The sequence below is a fragment of the Oryx dammah genome, unplaced genomic scaffold (assembly GCF_014754425.2).
Source record: "Oryx dammah isolate SB20612 unplaced genomic scaffold, SCBI_Odam_1.1 HiC_scaffold_29, whole genome shotgun sequence".
In the NCBI taxonomy this organism is placed as follows: Eukaryota; Metazoa; Chordata; class Mammalia; order Artiodactyla; family Bovidae; genus Oryx; species Oryx dammah.
The window spans coordinates 3,654,339-3,672,811 of record NW_024070213.1 but is presented as its reverse complement, the minus strand read 5'-3'; positions in this window follow the sequence as shown (position 1 = coordinate 3,672,811).

Below are 18,473 nucleotides of genomic sequence, written 5' to 3'. Positions count from 1 at the left end.
CACACACTCTCAGACTCTGTTGAAGAAACCAAAGCCCCAGCACACACGCACGCACGCACGCACACACACACACACACTGTTGAAGAAACCAAAGCCCCAGCACGCACACACACACACACACACTCTCAGACTCTGTTGAAGAAACCAAAGCCCCAGCACGCACGCACGCGCACACACACACACACACACACACACACACACACTCTGTTGAAGAAACCAAAGCCCCAGCTATACCACGGCTGCCTGCCTCCCTCATCTCCATGCACCCCCTTCCTGGGAGGCGCTGAGGGGCATTTTGTTTTCCACAGGGCTTCCTGGGTTGGTATATAAAGACCACGTGATGCTGGACGTTGGCAGCCCCGGCCAGCTCGGGGCCCAGCATGGCATGCCTGCAGCAATCCAGATTTTCCAGCCTCCAAAAGTACCTCAGAGAGGAAGCTGCACATTTGATTTTTTTTTTTTTTTGGCTCCATATTAAAGAACAAAGCATGGGAACTGGACAGGGCTCTCTGTAAACAGAAAACACATGTTTTCTGAGAGAATGGGCTCTCCCCTTCCTGGTTTCTTCTCCCGTGGACAAAGGCCTTCTTAGGCCTCCTTGCTTCAAGAGCCAGGAGGCCTCAGACCCAGGGCCAACAGAAGGTGATTATTTTTGCCCCAACTCAGGGCACAACACCCACATTCTTAAATGGGAGTGGGAATGGGTGTTAGGAGGCCAGTCAGCACTGGGGTGGGCCTGGGGTGTGGTCCTGGGAAGGAAGACCCTCAGGAGCCTGAACAGGGTTGGGGTGGAGGGAGGGGGAGTCTGGGCCATTTGTATCTTCCAAGCACTTGAGAATCACGTTGGGCTGTGCTCAAGCCGTCTTCGGGTGAACGTGTGTTTCCTGAGGCCTACTAGTCAAACACCAGGGTAGAGACGTCTCTTAACTCAGAAGAAAGGCTGGGGCCTGATGTCTACAGATAGCAGGCACACAGACTGAGTATGCGCTGCTGTGTGACCTCAGGTAAATTTCTTAACCTCTCTGAGCCTTAGTTTTCTCATCGGTAAAATGGGAATAACGGTATTTGGTTGTTGAGGATGAAATTAGATAATGAGTATAGCCCTGTCAGGTACACAGAGAACAAATGAATAAGAATCAAGCAATGCCTGGGTTTCAGTGGTGAGCTCTGTCCACAAGAGTGGCCTGAGAACCCTCTACAAATACGGAGGACTCCCTTACCTCACAGAGCACCTCCACATCCCCTGTCCACTAGGTGAGCATCACGACCCAGCGACCCCTAGACCAGCCTCAGCATCTCTGGAAGTAGTCACCTCGGGAACACATCATTCTTTCGAATCACCCCAGCCAGCCTGATCGTTGTCCTTGGGAGAGATTTGATTTTGGAAATAACCAGATGTGCTTTGGGCCAAGTTGGCTGAATAGAGGTGCAGAAGCCAAGCCCGCGCCCCCTCCCCAACCCATTCAGTGCCAGAATGTGCCGCAACTGCAAAGTCAGGAGGCCTGTGGCTCCCAGCTCTGCGGGCAGTTTGGAAGGTGAATCTGGACCGGATCGTCTGGACTGGCCGCTGCTAGTGTCCGCGGGTGTGAGAGTGCCAGCATGCGGGCGTGTGAGCCCAGGAGAGTCACACACACCCAGGCTCAGTGGATGAACCAAACCAAAGCCAGGCTAATTAACACAAGGCTGCCTTTCATCTCTCAGCTCACAGTTCGAGTTTCATGGAAATCTGTGTGGGAAAATTCCGAGCGTTTGTGACACAGAGGGAGGCAGGAAGCGGTCCTGGAAGAGTGCAGGGCTCCGAGGCCGGGGCTTCCTCCTGGCTTTGTACTTAACCGGCTCGGTGGCCTCTGGCTGATCACTTCTCCAGCCCTTGGCTTTTCCATCTGAACAATGGGGATCATGCTGTCTATCCTTAATGTGAAAAGTAAATTGGGAGCTGGAGGGATGGATAAAAACGTGTCTAAAAGTCCCGACCTCATGCAGCGAGGGCCTTAAAAACACGGACACCATTTGACCTAACATGCCTGCTTCTGGGAATTTATCTTCAGGAAAGAAACATAGCCACACGTGAAACTGTCAGTACAGAGATGTTCCAGTAGCATTTTGGGGGTTGGGGTCGGACACACCTTGCTGCTTTCGGATCTTAGTTCCCTGATCAGAGGTTGAACCCATGCCCTCTGCAGTGAAAGTGCGGCGTCCTAACCACTAGTTCCCACCAGGGGAGCCCCCAGCAGCATCATTTGTAGTAGCAAAAAGTTTATTTTCACTTATTTTATTTTATTTTGGCTGCGCTGGGTCTTTGTTGCAGTCTGCGGCCTTCTCTCGTTGCAGAGAACGGGCTCTAGCGCCCAGGGGCTCCGTAGTTGCAGCTTTCGGGCTTTGTTTCCCTGCTAGCATGTGGGATCTTAGTTCCCAACCAGGGATCAAAGCCTGTTCCCTGCTTTGGAAGGTGGATCATTAACCACCAGGGAAGTCCCGAAAAAACTTTAAGGAAAACTACACGTCCAACAGGGCTTCCCTTGTGGCTCGGCCTGCGATGTGGGAGACCTGGGTTGGATCCCTGGGTTGGGAAGATCCCTGGAAAAGGGAAGAGCTACACACTCCAGTATTCTGGTCTAGAGAATTCCATGGACTGTGTAGTCCCTGGGATCACAAAAGAGTTGGACACGACTGAGCAACTTTCACTTTCACTTCACACGTCCAACAGTAGTGGCAAGAATGATAAGACGGATGACTACACAGCTCTCGGGAGTACTCCAGGCAGGCAGTACACAGGCTGTGCCCATGTGATGTTGGTCCTTAACCTATGCCAGTGACATTGTTAAAAAAGCATTCATAATAGTTCTATTCCCAACAGCCAGAACATCAGAAACAACTCAACTGTCTGCAACAGCAGAACAGGTAAACAAGCTGTGGTGGGCATATAATGGGATAAAATAAAACAGTCAACAGGGTGAGCTGCTGACGGACATATTGACAGATAGATGAATGTCAACTAGGCTGTGTGAGTCCACACTCTGATCTCATTTATAGTAAATAAAGGTAAAACATTTATAGTGGTAGAATTCAGATCGGTGGTTGCCTGGGCCCAAGGAGGCAAAGATTGCCTGCCAGGGGACATTTTGTGGTGATGGTATTTTCTTTCTTGATTGTAATGGTGCTTAGAGGGATGAAAACGTTTGTAAAAACTCATTGAACAGTGAAGTGAAAAGGATCTCATTGCATGGAAATTAAACCTCAGTAAAGCTGATTTTTTAAAAATCAATGGTATTTAAATTTCATTTTTCAAATTCTGGAAAGAATAAAATTTAATGACATAAACAAAGCATATTAAACCAAAAGATTCTTAAATAACCTATACTGTGATCACACACACACTCACGGAGTACATATACATATGTGGTTTGGAAATACACCAGAAGGACTTTCAGCAAAGTGTACCTGGTAATTACCTCATGGGTAATTTTTGTTTTCTTTTTTGTGCTTTTCTATATTTCCAAATTTTCTACAACAAACACTTTTCCTTTTATAAACAGATTAAATAAAAAACAAATACATCTCCTGTCCCTTCTTCCAGCTGTAGCAGGCCAGGGACACGGGGCTGTGCTCTGGGACAGAACAGCGACTATGCCCGGGTCCAGCGAAAGGGAGCTGCCTGGAAGGCAGCAGTGGTGATGGGAGCGTGAGCGTGGGGCTCTCTGCCCCACGCCTCTGGCCCAGGTTCTGTGCTGGGCTATTCTTGAGGGCTGCCGTGCCCACTGGGCAGTATGCATGCAGGGAGAAGCCGAGTCCCTGGGCCAGCCTGGGTGAGCGGGAAGCTAGACCTTCCTGTTTGGAGTGACAGGAACCTGTGACTCCAAGCCCTCCCCGCTGCAAGTATGCCAGTCTTCCCTGCTGCCGTGGGCAAGGGCAGGTGGGGGTTCTGGTCTCTGCCCCGGTGCCGCTGTCCCTGCTACCAGAGGTCCTCCTTGGGAAGGTCTGCAGAGGGGCCAAGGGGGTGGCAGACCCGGTGCCAGCAAATAAGCAGCAGTCTCCTGCCCCTGCGGCCTCAGGAGGCTGGGGCTATTGTTTATTACTCTCACTCCCTCCAAGCTGGGGGACACTGAATGGAGAGGTGACTTGCCCAGAGTCACCCTGTTGGTAGCCCCCGGCAGCTCAGATTCGACCCAATGCCTGGGTTCCTACTGCCTTTAAATTTCAGCTCCCAGGAGCTTCTGGGACCCAAACAGCTCATGAACGCAGCATGGGTCTGGGGGTCACGGGCTGTGTTTTCCTTGTGTCTGTTGTCTGCTCTTGGTATCGTGTGATTTACCATCTACTGCAGTTTCTGTGGACCGGTCAGCTGGGCTGAGTGGCTGAACGTGCGCTCCTCTGAGCGCAGGGCTGTGCCTGAGTTTAGAGCTGCTGGGATCCCCTCCCCTATCGGGCCTCTCCCCTCCAACCAGCTGGCCTCACAAAGGTGCTGAGGAGGAGACCTGACTGAATGGGTTTTTTTGCCCTCTTCGACTGAGCAGATTCGACAACAGACTGCAGAAATTTAAAATAAGAGCCTGAAACTGTTAAAAAAAAATTTTTTTTTTAACCAAGTCACAAATGGGAAAGATGAGGCACAGCAGGTTAAGGACATTTTGTGATGTAGAATTTTTATCACCCGGCACTTTGGTGACTGTAAAAGTCACAATTTATGGTCCTTGGGAGCAGGCGGCAGTAGAAACTAGGGGTTCACATCCGTGTGTGAAGCTGAGGTGAACTGTGCTCAGCCTGGCTTCAGTCCACAGTGCGGGTGCCATTCGTTCTGCTTGGATTCTTCTGCGAGGCCTCACAGGGTTCCCATTTGAAAACAAGTTGATGGAGTCAAAGAAAACAATTTTCAAATGAAGTGCAGGGGGATAGGATGGATCGGGAAGTTAGCACTGACTATTACACTATAGGATTATACACGACTGATACTGTATAAAATAGGTGACTAATGACAACCGACTGTATGGCACAGGGAGCTCAGTGCTCTGTGGGGACCTAGATGGGAAGGAAATCCAGAAAAGAGGGGCTGCAGGGGTACACAGAGCTGATTCAGCTTCCTGTACAGCAGAAACTAACACAACACTGTAAAGGAACTATTCTCCAATAGAAGCTAAGTTTTAAAGCATGAAATGTGTTTGTATGTCAATTTATATAAAGAAATGAACCATAGTGTGAGTGGCCAAAGGCGGCTTTCAATTAAAAGGATTAAGAGGGACAGGCTTACTTTCTGTGTGTGTGCACAGAGTGTCATCTATGTTGATTTTATAACCAGAAGGGACAGAATATACTCTTATTAAAACTAGTCAAATTTCACCTGAGCTTTCATGGCAAATGACATAACGCAACAGACAATCCAGGGTATTTTCATTGAGTATCTGATACGTGCCAGATATTCTGCCAAACTCTCCCATCATCCTGGCTCCTCAGACGCTCCACAGGCGGGGGATGTCACCCCGGGCACATGCCAGCTGAGGCCCTGAGTCCTACATGTACCCACGTGGCAGAGCTGGGGGCTGAACGTGGACGGTTCCAACTCTCAGAACTGCATTATTTTCCGAAACAATTTTCTGCCTCTTCAAGGTGAACGTTTTTCCTACATACAATGATCTTTCATTCAAATATTTTATCTTGTTTAGATAGAATCTGAAGTTATTTCCATATACAAAATTTAATAAACCGAATATAAAAATCATCTCTTTTTTTCGCCCTTAACTTTATGACCCTGTTAGCCAATGGGCAAAGTAAGCAACAGCCCAGGACCCAGGGCAAAATGAAAATGCAAGGCCCCTTGTTCAAAAAGGATTAAGAATTTTAAAAACAATGAGGTCCTGATAAATCATAATGGAAAACAATGTAAAAAAAGACCATATATATATGCATGTGTATATATACATAAATATCTGTATCACTGAGTCACTTTGCTGTACAGTAGAAATTGACACAGCATTGTAAATCAACTGTACTTAAAATTTTAAAATTTGGTTAAAAAAATAAATGTAAGACAGGGACAGCAGAGCATAGAGTATAACTGTGCAGGCTACATACCCATAAACAAGATCTTGGCAGTTTTTGGCAAAGCCACCCTTTGGGAACAAGCTGACCACCAGCGACAACATATTTGAAAGCAAATGGGTGGGCTCAAGCTTCAGGAAGCCAGGCAGTTACGGGTGCATTTTTCAGTCTTGGAAACACAAAGTGATTGCAGCTCAGGAGTGGAGTCCCCAGTGAGGATGCCGGGGAGAGAACAGGCAGCTGGTCCCCACCCCTAGAAAGGACCTGGCCTCTGAGCGAGGGGCTTTCGTGTCAATGAGAAATACCTACTGTGGCATGCACCTCAATACTGAGCCGGGTGGAACTTCAGCGCACTGCCTGAGTGTGGGGCTGACCGACTAGGTCTTGGGGAGAAATGCTTGGTCCTGTGAAAACACCACTTCTGGGGAAGGCTCCTGGGCTTCATTAGTAGGTGGGTTCTTTTCCAGATGAGGCAAACTGCAGGTACTGCAGGGGCTGAACCGGCAGCCTAGGTCCGTAAGCTGACAAATGCCCGAGGCTCTGAACACCTGCTCCACACACCGCCCTGGGCAGCCCCAGGCTGACCTGCCTGCCTCCGCCACCACTGTGTACATGTCAAGTTCTGAAGTTTCCAGATGAATGGGAGGCACCCACCAGGTGGCCCCATGTGCAGCCTCTTCCGTGACCTGCTTGTGGACATCCAGGACTGACTCCTCAAAGGGTCACATTTGAGAAGTTACTGGTTGTGGGGGGGGGCATTGGGGGCAAATATCCACTGCGGGGAGAAGTTCTCTGACACTTGGAGGGAATACCCACTTTCCTGGGACAAGAGACAACATACCCCCCGACTCCAACCCCAACCTGTCTCCACAGTTTCCTTGCCTATTTTTCTTTAAAAGAGCAACCCACCCCATTCTCCCAGCCTCTCACAAAGCTCTGGAATAGTGGGCCAGGGACTGTTTTCTCTATGAACACATCTTCCTGTGAAAGACAGACAAACTGACAAACAGGGCTCGAGTATCCCAAGGCCGAGTGACAACGGACGCTCCGTGGTCCCTCTGCTCCTGTTTCAGGGCTCACATGGCCCTTAGCGGGACTGGGCTTGGCTGCTCAGAAGGTTCCCAGGCGCGGAGACGACGGCTGCCTCTTCTAGCCCCAGACACGTCCCCAGGACCCTGCCAAGCAGAGCCCAAAGGACAGAGAATGGTGCCAGCATCCAGGGAGCTCCTGAGAAGAGGAGGCCTGCGCTTCCAGGTGAGGGCAAGCCTGTGAACCCTCCTGCCTTGCCCAGGACAGCTGCCCAGAGGGCAAAGACAGTCTTACAATCACCGCACATGCGGCCGGGAGCAGGTAGGCGGCACCCCGGACCCTGTATGGAGCCCAGGTCCTCTCTGGGCACCTGTGTCCCAGCTGTCCCCCCGCTCTCAGACAGAAGCACAGGGAGCTGCTTGCAGCAGCTGACCTGGCCAGTGTGCTGGGGGGGGACAAACAGGAGGGAGCCCCTCAGAGCCCAGGCCTGCTGCTGCTGTACTGGGGTCCACCACCTTCCGGGAAAATCTGGGGCCACCTCACTCCCCCCACCAACCCCACCAAAAATTTGCCCAGGATGCACTGGCATGGGTTATAAAACAGGCAGGTGCCCGAGGAAGGTGCCTCAGCCGTGGCACCAGGGGCCCGGAAAACAGCCCTGCCCTGAGCTGGGGTGGTTGTTTACCACTTAGGAAAAAATATCCCCAAACAGCTTCTGGGTGGAATTTCAGGTCCTGGAGATTTCTGAGTAGCCAGGCGTCTCCCCATCGTATTTCTTTCTTTCCTCCCCTCTCCAGGCCTGCGCTCCCTCTTTGTTGCCAAGCTCAGACGACGCTGCTGAAACCCAGCCCAGAGCCCCGCGAAGCCCGGAAACTTCCATCTCCGCGACTGTGCGCAAAGTTGGGGTCGCGGGACCGGGGTGACAACGGCGCCGCGGGGCCGGGTGCGGCGTGCCCCGGGGCCGGCGGCCTCTCGCGGCCTCACTCGGCCCGGCCGCGCCCGGACCTCGGACCGTGCGCAGGCCGGACGTGAACTTGACTCCGGTGGGGACCGCGGGGCACCGGGGATGACCTGGTAAGCGGCGCCCGGCTCTGCCGCCCTCGCCCTCGGCGCCCCCCGCGCCGGGGTCCGGGGCTGGGCCGGGGTTCGGGGCCGGGGATCGGGCCGGGAGGGGGCGCCCGGGGTGCGGGCGCGGGCGCGGGGGGTTGCCGCCGTGACCGTGGCCGCCATGGAGCGCACGGCCGAGCCCGCGGCCCTCCGCCCAGCGAAGCCGCCCGCCCTGGCCTTGCGAACAAAGACTCGGGAAGTTCGGAAGGGAATCTTTCCCGACATTTTCGTTCCCCTCTCCACCTCCGCCACCCTCGGCCGCTGGGTCTGGGCGGCGGCCATCAGGGCTCTTAAAGGGGACAGAAGCTCGCTCTGGTGTTCTCTGTCCTCCGGTCTTGCTCGACCCCCATCCGCGTTGGCCGGAGTAGAAGAAGGGGGCACCTTGCCGCTCCAGCTTTCAGGTGTTAAGCACCACCACCACCCCACCCAGGTCCGGGCCAGCCTGGGGCTGCAAGCGGATCAGGACCCGTGGGGTAAGAGACCCCCGCAGCCAGGGGACACAGCCTTGGAGCCCCGCCCTGTTGACCCCGGCCACTGCCATGCCAGGGGGTTCTGGGGGCTTCTGATCCTCCCCTTCTGCCTGAGCTGCCTCCCTGTGGCCCTCTGGGGTGACCCTCCAGAGTGGGCCCCCAGCTGCCACCAGTGCTCCCCACACCCCCACCGTGCTCTGCCGGGAGGCTGCTGTGCCCAGGCAACATCAGTGCCAAGTGTGGTGGTTGGTTTGGGGGACACACCCTCGCAGCGTGGTCAGGGCCTGAGGGAAGAGGTCGGCCTGGGCCCTGTGGGGCCTTGTCCCCGGGAAGCAGGGCTAGGGACACTGTGCCCCCACTGGCTTCTGCCCACAGGCCTAGGCCCCCTCGGGCCAATTTCTATGCACCTTCCTCCTCCGTTTGCCTGAGACAAGGCCCCCTGTGAGTGGCTTGATCCCCGGGGGACACCTAGGCAGTGGGTGGTGGCAGAACGTCCTAGACCCCCAGAGCAGTGCCTGGCCTCTGAGGCTCTGAGGTTGACTACCACCCGTTTCCCCCTGTCCCAGGCCAGATCCCCCAAACCCCAGCAGGGAAGGCCTGACTGGGCCTGCTCTTGCCCGTGGGCCAGTTCCCAACCTTCCAGAGGCCATGGCTAAGGTCACTTCCATCTCCAGGACACCTGGACCCCAGTGTCCCCTCCACAGAAGGCCATGAATGGAAAAGGCCTGGGCTGGTCCAGGGGCTGGACTGGTCACTGCCCTCAGCACCCTGGACATTCCAGCAGGGGCCTCGAGTGGACAGTCTACAGGGATCAGGTGGGGTGCAGTGCAGAGTTTGGGGGACGGTGGGAACAGAGAGCCCAGACCTGCCCTAAGAGGAGGCCTCGTGTCAGCTCTGGCCACTTGCTGCCCAGTGGATAAAAGCCTATGGTTCCAGAGCTTCTGGCTCTTCAGGGGAAGGAAATCTAGATTTGTGCACAGGATGCCCAGAATCTGAAAACCCCAAATGCAGGACAGAGGAAACGCATCCCTGGGGTGAAGCCAGCCCGTGGCCCCCTGGGTTGCAGCCCCTGTGTCCCCGTGAGCTGTTTAGTGTTTAAGGGGGGACAGGTTTCTTAGAGACCCCAGCCCCAGCCCAAGCTGTGACAAGGAAGCCCTGTAGATCTGAGGTGCAGGGAAGGGGGAGTTTGTGCCTCATTTATTTCTCATCTCAAAGGAGTCACCTCCATATACTGAGTCATTCAGTTGGCTGAAGCTGGTTTGTCTCTTTAAGACCCGATCTGCTTAATTGAACTGTTCTGAAGTTAAAATCTTCCTAAACTGAAGTACCCAATTTACCCTGGCCCCAGATCCTCTGGGCAACATGCCTATCCACTCGAGCTGGGCCCCTGGTGCTCTGCAAGTGAGGAAGGAGAGGCAGCATGAAGAAAGTGAACCTGAACTTGAACTTTCTTATGTCCCAGGCAATTAAGCCACTGCTGCTGCTGGTTAAGATAGCCTGGGTGTATTGTTGCAACGAGGGTCAGCTCTTTTGTGAGGCAGGCCTGCACTTAGACCCTTGTCTTGTGATGGCTGGATGACCCTGGGCCAGTAATCTAACCTCTCTGAGCGTCAACTTCCTCACTCATAAAGTGGGCTAAATAGCAGTTCTGATTCATTGGAGTCCTGGGGGAGAGTTGTGACAGGCGTGTGACTGCTCAGCATGGCTTGATCATGCGGAGGCACCCGGTAAATCTAGCTGCTGTTATTTGAGGTGGACTGTGGCTTCCTGCTTCTCTAAGACTGCACCTACTTCTGGGGCAGCTTCTCAAATCTCGTAGCAACTCTCAACTGCTTGCCTCTCCCCACCTTTTGTGTTTCTTTTCTTACCCCTGAAGAAACCATCACTGAGCCACTCTCTTGTGTTTCTAGCCCTGTGCTGAATACAGTGGGTCAAGCGGTGAGTCTGATATAGGCCCTGCCTTGAGAAGCTGCAGGGTGCCCTGTTCAACTGTAACGCCAGGATGAGCCTCTCTCAGCTGACTTGCTGTCCAGAGAAGGTTGTTTTCTGCAATGCTCCTGTTGCTGGCTGTGCAGTCTTTGTTGAATGCCCCCAGGGGTGAGCAGCTCACTGCCTCTTGAGCAGTGTTTCTGTAGAAGCTGTCAGAGGAAGCCTCCTAGAAGGCTCTTAGGAGCCTTCACTGGTAGGACCAGAGGGAGAAAGGACTGCAGCAGTGGTTCTGGGTCCAAGGCATTTGGTTTTCCTGGGGAAAACACACACCTGGAAAGAAGGCCCTGAAAACTTGGCGAGATGCTGATTCTCAGTCTCCAGGGAAAGCACCGCACATGATTGGTGCACGTTTTTGCAGAACAGAGCCCTGTTTCCTATTTTTGCCAATAGTATGTGCTACAAGGAGAAGCAGGAGAAAAGGGCCACGGAGTGGGGGCTAAGACAAACCGAGGGCAGAAAGCTGGCCGTTGCCCGCGAGCAGGCAACTGGAAAGCACGGGCAGGCTCGAGACCCCGGGCTCCTCGCTGGGGCTGGCCGCAGCGGTGTCACTCGCTCGTCGTGCCCGACTCTTTGCCACCCTGTGGACTGTGGCCCGAAGGCTCCTCTGTCTGTGGGATTCTCCAGGCAAGAAGACTGGAGTGGGTTGCCCTTCTCTTCTCCAGGGGATCTTCCCAACCCTGGCATTGAACCTGGGCCTTCTGCATTGCAGGCAGATTCTTTACTTCCTGAGCCACCAGGGAAGCCCAACATCGGTGCAGAACCCAGTGCAAAATTAAAACGTGAAAGTATTAAGAATTTCAAGACGGTGACAGCAGAGCATTAGAGCAAGTATGGGACCTTTGGAATGCAGGGCCTTGCTGAGTGTGGGGCCCTGTGTGGCAGAGGCCACAGACCGCCCTCCCCTCCGCCCCCCCGCCCCAAGCTGGCCCGGCTCCCTGCACGTGTTCTTGCCGCGTGCCGAGGGCCGGGGAGGGCCTGCCGGGAGCTCTATTGAAGGAGCATGACTCTTCTCCTGCAATGATGTTTTTTTCCATCCCTGATGTTACATGCTAATTTTAGAACTTTTTGAATCCTCATAAAAGAAGAAAAGAAGTCTTCAATCACCTGTGAAACCACCCTCAGAAATAGCCAGTGGGAACACTTCATCTAGCTTCTGTGAAACATAATTTTAAGCAGAGTGAGCATCTTAGCATCTGATTATATGTATCATTTTGTCTTCTGCTTGTTTCACTAAGCATTTTATCACAACTCGTTCTGCAAGTCAGAAGATGCTTTTTTACAAGTTGGTTTTTAACCACCGTTTAATATTCCGTTGCTGAAGCCCCTTACGGGCTCAGTCGCTCAGCTGTGTCCGACCGTCTGTGACCCCGTGGACTGTAGCCCGCCAGGCTCCTCTGTCCATGGGATTTCCCAGGCACGAATACTGGAGTGGGTCGCCATTTCCTTCTCTAGGGGATCTTCCTGACCCAGGGATCGAACCCACGTCTCCTGTGTCTTCTGCGTTGGCAGAGGGACTCTTTACCACTGAACACCCGGGGAAGCCCCGAAGCTCTTTAACTAACCCCTTATTACTGGACACTTTGGTGGCTCAGAGGTTAAAGCATCTGCCTGCAATGTGGGAGACCTGGGTTCGATCCCTGGGTCGGGAAGATCCCCTGGAGAAGGAAATGGCAACCCACTCCAGTATTCTTGCCTGGAGAATCCCATGGATGGAAGGAAATGGCAACCCACTCCAGTATTCTTGCCTGGAGAATCCCATGGATGGAAGAACCTGGTGGGCTACCGTCCACGGGGTCGCAAAGAGTCGGACACGACTGAGTGACTTCATTTTCACTTTCACTTTGGTTATTCCCAATTATTTCCGTTTTTTTGTGTTGTTTGGGGAATGTCTGTGTGCCCGTTGGGGCTTATTTCCTAAGAGATAGAAGGCTGTTAGGAGAGACTTTCAGGTTCCAGAAGCCTTTGGAGGTTGTCTGAAATTCCACCTTGGCCAGGGGCTCAGCCCCCAGCACCTGCACAGCAACAGTACTGAGGGGAGGGCCTGCTGGACCTCTCTGGACTTTTAGACTTAGCCCTCGCCAGAGCTGACTCGACCGGGCAGTGGTGAGCACACACGGCATGGCTGCCCCGCGAGGGGCTGCGACCGGCCCTCTTCATAGACAAGGCCAGAGGCGCTGGCCCGGGGCTTCCTGCCTGTCCTGTGCTGAGAAGGCCACGTCCGTGATGATGAAGCAGGAACGGTCCCTCTCCCCAGAAGACTCCTGGGAGGATCTGGGGGTCCAGGCTGCCTAGAACCCCGAGGCTGTCAGGCTGGGGGCAGAATGAGACAAGGTTTAGCGAGCTGCCCACTCATGGGCGACGTGCAGTAAGTGGTGACCAGGAGGAGGAGGAGGTGGGGAGGAGAAGGAGGGGGAGCCAGGAGGTGAGGTTACAGCCCCTCGGGCGAGGAGGGCTCTTAGAGCAACCGGCCACCCACCCGAAGCTCCTGAGCGCAGGAGTGAGATCTGCTGACCCCAGCCCAGCGCTGCTGGGCGCCACAGAGCTCTGTGTGTGCAGTGAATGGGCCGCACCCCCAGGGTCTCCTTCGGAAGCATCTGGGCTTGCTGGGGGCAGGGTGGGGCATCACTTTCCTGGTGCTGCCGTGGCAAAGTCCACTGATCTGATGGCTCAAGCGGTCGGAGGTTATGGAGGCTGAAGTCTGCAGTGTCTCATGGGCCTCAGATCAGGTGGGGGCAGGATTGCCTTCTAATGGAGGCTCCAGAGGAGAATCCGTTTCCTGGCCTCTTCCAGCTTCTGGAGGTGCCCACATTCCTTGGCTCATGGCCCCTTCCTTCATCTTCAGAGAGAGCGGCGTGTTGCTTTCTCTGATGGTAGCTGGGAAGGAGTTCTGTCGTCAGCTCTTCCCCACCTGGATAATCCAGCTGCTCTCCCAGCTCCAGGCCTTTAACTTCATCACTTCCAGAGTGGATTCAGACCGTTTTGGATTTATTCCTGGGCTGCGGAGCTTCCTGCCTGAGGCTGCTCCGGCTCCAGGCTCTTGTCCACCTCAAAGGCAGAGGATCTGGGGACTCTGGCAGCTTCTGTGCCAATTTGGGAGCTCCCCTTTCTCTTCCTCAGCCCTGTGGGGTAGGCGCAGTGGGCACTGCTATCATCCCCATTTTACAGATGGGCAAACAGAGGCCCAGACAGGCCAGATAATTTGCCCAAGGCCATACAGCTGGCAAGGGGCAGGGCTGAACCTTGGTGATGGCTGGACCTTAAACCAGGGATCCAGGGGGCCTACCACCTGCTTCCAGGAATGTGGTCTTTCTCAGCTCTCAGACATAGTTCATGATTCTTTCCAGAAGGGTGGCAAGGCTTCCTGCCCTATTTTCAGTATAGGCCACTGCTGTAGGGGACAGAAGGGCCTTGGGGCAGCCCTGGGCAGGGGGCTTATGTGAGTGTGGAGGGATCTGGGGGGGTTCATGGCGGGCAGGGCTTCACTGCAGCCTGCACGTCGGTAGGGAGGGTCAGGGTGCCGAGGGCAAAGGGCAAGTGGTCTCAGAGCTCTTCACAGGCCAGTGCCCTGCCGGGGGCTTTGGGGCGTCCCTCCCCGCCACCGGCACAGAGCCGAGACGCTCGGGACGAGAAAATGAGGAAGAGGATGTTCCGCGGGCCTCCTTTGAAGCTGGGGTGGCTCAAGGGCGGCCGAGGGTGTGCCTCACCCAGGCCTGGACCCCTCCCCACCACCGCCTGCTGCAGCCGCCTCCGCACCGGGCCTGGCCTGGCATGGGAGGAGTTAAGCCGCCGCGGGCACCTTGGCACGTTGTGCCGCCCAGAACGTCCGGCTCCCCACCCCCACTGCTTTTCTTCCCTTTTTGCCTTTTTTCCTTCTTAATTAATCATACGCTACTGCCCAATTTAAATATGGAAATGCCCAGGCCGGGCAAGGCAATTATTCCTCCGGCCAGGCGGGCTGTCCGGGCGGGCCCTGGGCTGCGGGGAGCATGGTGGCATCGCCCCCTTTCTGGTGTGTGTGAAATTACGTGCACAAAAGGCGTCTCCTCATCTGAGTGTGTGAACTAAATAAATAAATAAGGGCTTTTGTTTGTTTGCCGGCTCCTGCACATGACTGTTTTGACTAAACCGCTCATGTTGTCTGTGCCTTTATGGGACTCGGGAGACGGGGGCCGGGGGTTGGGGGGCGGCCGGCGGGCATCTGGGCCTCTCTGTCCCCCGGCACCAGCGCACCCCCGCCCCTCCCCGCACACACACCCTCACAGGAAAGTTCCCCAGCCCGGGCCGGGCTCCCAGGCAGCTTGGCGCCATGCCAGGCTCGCCGCCGAGCGCGGGCAGCCGGGTGGGGTGAGCAGCGGCGACACTGAGGACGTGGCCGGGCACCCTGGGCGCCAGCAGGACCCAAGGCCCGGAGGCCGGGGTCCAGAAGGTGAGGGACCCCTGGGTGGGCACAGGGTGGCCCAGCGGCAGGCCGCGGGTGGCACGGCCAGCCTGGAGCAGGCCCGGGGTGGGCGGAGGGAAGGCGGGCAGAGGACGAGGCCACAAAGCCGGGCAGTGCCAGGCATCGCTGCCTCCCACCCGCCCGCCCTGCCGGCCCGGCTCCGCGGGGAGGCTGCGCGTGCACGGGGCCGGCCAGCCGCTGCAGACCGCGCTGTGGCCGCTCTGGCCGGAGGAAGGCCCAGCGAGGCGGAGCCCAGGGCTGTCAAGGAGAAAAACATCCCAAGGCCTGCAAATTGCTGCTCTCAGCTTTTTTTTTCTCCTGCTTGAGAGAGAGAGAGAGAGAGAAAAAAAAAGCAGCGCTTCCTCTGGAGGCGGATGCAAAAAGGATGCAGAATTTTAACCATCTCCTGCACCTTCCCCCACAGGGTGGCCCAGGCCCTGCACGGTGGCGCCAGAGGAGGGGTGGGTGGCCAGAGCTTCGGATGCCTCCTTCCGAGAGGGGCTGAGAAGCCCGGCCTCCTCACTCCAGTTCCAGAAGCTGGGCCCCACACGGGGGTGTGAGGCCTGGAGGGCATGGGTGCCCAGAGCTGGCTGGTGGTGGCTCACTGCACACCCTAACAGTTACCCCTTGGGTTGCCATCACATATTTAGTGGGCTTGTCTCTTGGTGGTGAGTGTGGCACCCAGAGCACCCGGTCGGGGACCCCAGCACTGAGCTGGGTGGGAATGGGGGGGCTTGGTTCTCGCCGACTTGGGGCCTTCAGTCATGCTGCGATCCTGGGCCTTGCTCATGATCAATATTTGTATTTTTAAAATAACGTAGAAAGGTTTTTGGTGTCTAGTGGGGACTTCACAAGCCATTCATCCAGGGCAGGACTTAAGGAAGGAATTCTAGAGGGTGATCTGGTCACTGGAGGGGTGGCAGGGAAGCCCCAAATGCAGAAAGAGAGGCCGGCACACCTCTGTGGGTGAGGATGCTGCTCAGTGAGTGGTCAGGGATGCTCGGAGTGATGGTCCAGGCAAGCACAGTGCCCAGGGTTCAGAAATATGTTTTAATTTTAATCAGAAGAAAAAAAATGACTATAGCAATAATGAATACATAATGATGAATTCAGTGTGGGTTATATTGTTCTTGACACCAATGCAGTTATAAAATATAATTTTTAATATTTACGGAGGAAGGAGGCATGAAAGCAAAAGTGCTTGAGTCCAGGAAAGTCATGATGGGGCCTTGGGCGAGTCCCAGAGCAAAGGGTCAGATGGCCTTTCGGTGCCCTGTGAACCGACTCTCTGAACACCAGCCGGCACAGTTGACAGGGCCTGCAGTGGAGAGTCAGGGCCCTCGAGCACGCGTGTGCCTGTTCCTATGCACACTTACATGCTTTACAAAGGAGTTCCAGACACCTGAGTGTGCAAGACCCATCCTCGAGTCAGTGCACACAGGCAGTGCACACAGGTGAGGCCGTGAGGGCCTGGGTTCCTGGCCACTGGGCGAAGGGTTTTGTCCCTGAGTAGGGAGGGACAGTGGTGTCCAGGAGGAAGTGGGCTGCAGGCAAGGCCCGTTCCCAGACCCCAGTACCCGCAGCCCAGCATAGCTCTGTCCGGTAGAAACATCGCGTGAGCTGCCAAGGCAGCCGCATCTGTAATTTAATGTTCCACATTTTTGCAAAAGTAAAAATAGGCAGGTGGAATTCACTTTAACCATACGACTTCTTTAATATACATCCGAAATAATGTATTTCAATGTGTAATTAATACAAAATTATTAATGAGATATTGTCCCTTCCCTGCCCCCCCACCCCTGGTTTTGTATTAAGTCTTTAAAATCCAAAGTGTATTTTGCACATACATCTTCGTTCTGAGGGACTCTCCACAGTTCAAAGGTTCAGTGGCCGTGTGTCGGGAAGGGCCATGGCACTGGGCAGGGCAAGTTTAGTGGTCCCTAGGGCTCCCCTCCCCCAGAGTTGGGGAGACTGGTTTTTCTGCTTCTTTTTTTTTTTTTGCTGATATCCCTTCTTGACCAGGAGAAAGGACGCTGCCACTGGCTAGTCATGCCCCCAGCAGCCCCGAGAGCTGAAAGAATGGGTGTTGAGGCTGCAAGTTTCCAGGACAAGGAAGGTTCCTCGGCCGTGCTCCCAGACACCAGGGGCATGGTACAAAGGGCTGGCTTCAGGGCACAATAGTGGGGCGGTCAGTCGCAGTGCCGGGCAGCGGGCAGGCAGACAGAGCTCCCTGTGTCTGCGCCTGTTCGGGCTGGGCCCTGCAGCCCGGTTTGCCCTGCCCATGGCCTTTTGTTTGCACCCTTCCCCACTCGTTGCTTAACCCCCTGCTGCCCGCTGCCTACCTGGCCACCTGGCTGGGACAGCGTTCCCAGGCTCTGGTTTCCATCAGCCACCTCGGCCAGAGGCAAGCTTTCCTCTCGAAGTCTGGCTCAGGCCTGCGTGATTTCGTTGGCATCTCCGGGGACAGAGGCGTCAGGACAGCTCTGTTGCCGTCAGCGTGGCTAGGGGCATTTGTGTGGCTCTGGGACTGGATCCGTGTGACTTAAAGATCCCATCAGCATTTGAGAGTATTCGCCACACAGGGAATGTGCGTTTCTGGAAACAATGAAAAGCCAAAACTGTGAAAAATTAAGGAGTGGCCCTGGTGCCTGCACTGCATGTTTTAAAGTGAACAGACTGATATAAATATTTTAATCCTGTGCACAGATAGATGGATAAGATAAAATAAATTAGTCATGTCCCAGCCTTGTCTGGGGATTGAAAACAGGACTTCTGTCAGCATTTGCTATTTAGCAGTTACAATTAAAATCTCCCCTGTAGGTTGCAATCCTGGCATCTCAGAAATGGAATTAGCTGTTTGTTGTGATTTGACAGTTAAATTATTAACACGTGGAGAAGGTAACTGCCCCCCCCACAAAAGGTATAAAACACAGTTAACAGTCTCCCCCCCCCCAATTTAAAAATGATCCGTGCAGAGATTCTGCATGTTGGCTTTCTTTGTGAAATTAAAGTGGCATGTGTTTTTATTTTAGAAGGCAGAGATGGTTTGCTGTGCCCTGGGTAACAAGGGGAAGTAAAAGAAAAGGTCCTGTGAAAATGTGCCCATCTCCTGACAGCTTAAAAAGCCAAGAGCCAGACGTGTTTTCTTGGAGGAAATAGATGTCTCCAATGTATTCACCTTACCTGTGGGTGACATTTTGTAATTATTTATCTAAAAATTGAGGATGGCTTTGGAATATCACAAGCTTAGACCTGTTTGGCCCCTCCGATGTTGGTGACTCTCTCTTAAAAATCACTGAACGCTGCCTCTGGGCCCAGCCCGCTCTCGGGACGGAGCATACCGTCTGTGTACATCCCACTTTCAGGTCATGCGTGATGGGAGACTTATGGTCAGCTCACACCCTTTC